Below are 3,317 nucleotides of genomic sequence, written 5' to 3'. Positions count from 1 at the left end.
ACGCACGCACGCACGCACGCACGCACGCACACACACACACACATACATACATACATACATACATACATACATACATACATACATACATACATACATACATACATACATACATACATACATACATACATACATACATACATACATACATACATACATACATACATTCATAAGATCAAATAGAAATAGAACTTCCACACAGTGCTATGAATGAGGCAGCGAGAGAAATCGGGACATGTTTCACTCTGAGAAGTGAATACCATTGTCTTTTTCATACACATATACATATAAAATAGTACCCATTACAGTAGATACAGAGTTACATAATATGCGAGTGAATACCTTTTCCCTAGGACAGACGTGTCCGTATAACAACATAATTTAGGAATGAGATTATCTTTTTAGAATGGACTTCATCTGAACAGACTAATATGCCATTGAGCTTAGACATTGGCCCTTCGGGTGTCTGAAGTCTGACGCACTCTGGTAAAAGCTGCTCTCGTATTTCATTATATCGTGAACATCTGAACAATACATGGAATTCATTTTCTACATACTTTTCATCACACTGGAGGCAACGATTACTGTCGACAATACCCAACGGGAACAGATTATTTTTCAACGACAAACTGAAAGTTCTGAGTAATGCAAGGATCCTTCTACCTCTTGCAGAGATGGTGAATGAGAGGTACGTGCAGGGCTTAACGTAGGGTGGAAGTCCAGGTACTCAGGATAAACGCCAGACACCCTAGAACGCCAGTCCTGGTGACTAATATTTATAAGTCTTTCCTTTACTTGAGATGGGAAAATATTCTTATCACCAACATTTTGAAAAATCCACGCATATCCAAACCCTATTGTACATAAAAGTTTCCTCATGTCAGTGGCCCAGCTGTACCGATTGTATGGGAAAGAAAGAGTAAGGAAGAGTGAAAATGACAGAGAGAGGGAGAGTGCGTGTGTGCGCGCGCGTGTGTGTGAGTGTGTGTGTGTGTGTGTGTGTGTGTGTGAGTGTGTTCGTGTGTGTGTGTGTGTGTGTGTGTGTGTGTGTGTGTGTGTGTGTGTGTGTGTGTGTGTGTGTTTATATTTGTGTGCGTGCGTTTATAATTGTTTGGTTACCTCAAGCTCTTGCACAAAGTATACGACACACTACGCTCGACCAGGACGATTTCTCTTAATGTTAGTAGGTTTTAGTACTCCACTCTGGCAACAACAAAAAACAGTGTTTCCATTGTCCAAGAAAAAGGTAGAGAAAAACCGACTGCATGAGAAATGACTAATGCTTCTCAACGATCAGTTTTGTTTTGCTCCAAACTGCAGACCTCTAGCCTTGAACTGATGTTGCATAAAGCTGGATTGCGTCTATGCCTTGCATCTCCCCCCCCCCTCGCCGCCCCTTTTTCCGAGCCGCGCCCCCCCCCCACCCCCCACCCCCACCCCCACCCCCGAAACTCAGAATGTTTTGGAAATCACTATCCCTTTCCTCCCATTCGAGCTTCCCTTGAGGGAAGGGGAAAATAATTTATCAGTTGACCAGTTATATAACAGCTGACATGACTTCAGCACGAGCCTCATTTTTCATCTCCTTATTGTAGTGCCAAGTCTCTTCGAGACAACAACAACTTTTACCAGTAATGGTATTGCTACTGTGTAACAGCTGGGTCAGACTGAAGCCATTGTGACTGCACTACTACTACTACTACTACTACTACTACTACTACTACTACTACTACTACTACTACTACTACTACTACTACTACTACTACTACTACTACTACTACTAAAAATAATAATAATAATAATAATAATAATAATAATAATAACAATAATAATAATAATAATAATAATAATAATAATAATAATAATAATAATAATAATAATAATAATATTTATATTTTCAACAAAAAATAGTAATAATAATAACGATAATGATAATGATAATAATAAGAGTAATAATAATAGTAATAATAATACTTATTATTATTATTATTATTATTATTATTACTAGTAAAAGTACCTGTTCTACGAACATAATAATAACGAAGAAGTATTAGAAAAGTTAAGAAGAGGAAAAAGACTGAAAACAGGAAAGAAACAAAACATAAATATTTTACCTTGAATTTATCCATGTAGCACCCCCTCTTGACTACCTCTAGAGGTAAGACTTCTTCCCCCTCTTCGAAGGCGTGGCATTTTCTCCTAAAGTTCCAGCTCAATCACTTTTTTTTTTTTATTGTTGCTTCCTAGAAGAACCTAATCTAGATTCTAGATCTACCCTAGATCTCGAAGGATAGTAAAGACATAGGCCAATAATTAAAAGAAGGAGCCTAGGCCCATAGATAGATGTAAGTTTAAAAATTCACATTTTTAACAACTGACATGCGTCACAGATGGCCTAGATTTGTAGGTCTATTCACAGCATGAAAATTCCACTTTCAAGAATACTTTAATGATTCTTGATCTCGATCTAGATTCACCGACAGCCTTGTTCTAGACTCTAGATCTATTCACAGCATGAAAAAATCAACATTCAATACTTTCATCATTCTTGATCTCGATCTAAGATTCACATATAAATCTTGATCTAGCCTAGATTTAGATCTTAGAATTTATAATGCACTGCAAGAAAAATCCACTTTCAATATTCCATAGGTTATCGAAATATCACAGACCTAGATTCTACTTTCATTTCATGATTCTTCTTTATCTCGATTTAGATCTAGATCTAGATTCTAGATCTAGATTTAGATCTAGATTCTAGATCTCATATAGACACTGTGCACAAAATACACTCATCCTTCGGCGTGCGCGCTAAATCCACTGCAGGAGAAATCTACTTTCAATACTTTCATAATTGAATCTTTGACTTTGGCTACGATTGGCTGAATCCTTGACTTTGACCCACGAATACATTAAATAGGCCCACGGTAGGCGACTCTTGGCCTGTCACTCTCACTACCCTCGCTCTGCACACAGGGCTTTCTAGCCTCCTCTATCTCTTCCTCTCCCTTACTCTCTCTCTCTCTCTCTCTCTCTCTCTCCCTCTCTCTCTCTCTCTCTCTCTCTCTCTCTCTCTCTCTCTCTCTCTCTCCCAGTGTAGGGTAACAAACGAAAAAGTCCCCACTTTGTAACATGTATTACTACCTGATTCTTCTTCTCCTTCTTTTTCTTCTTCTTCAGACATCCTGGGGCAAGAGAGGCGAAAAATCAGGCGAGTGGGTAGGGAAGTCAGGGGAGAAGACGGGAGGGGAAGTAGAGAGGCGCGAGCACGCCACGCGAACCCGGTGGGAAGGAGAAAGGAAGAAGGAAGACTGCAGTAT

Source organism: Aplysia californica, unplaced genomic scaffold (genome assembly GCF_000002075.1).
Source record: "Aplysia californica isolate F4 #8 unplaced genomic scaffold, AplCal3.0 scaffold00105, whole genome shotgun sequence".
Taxonomy (NCBI): domain Eukaryota; kingdom Metazoa; phylum Mollusca; class Gastropoda; order Aplysiida; family Aplysiidae; genus Aplysia; species Aplysia californica.
This window is presented reverse-complemented; position numbering follows the sequence as displayed.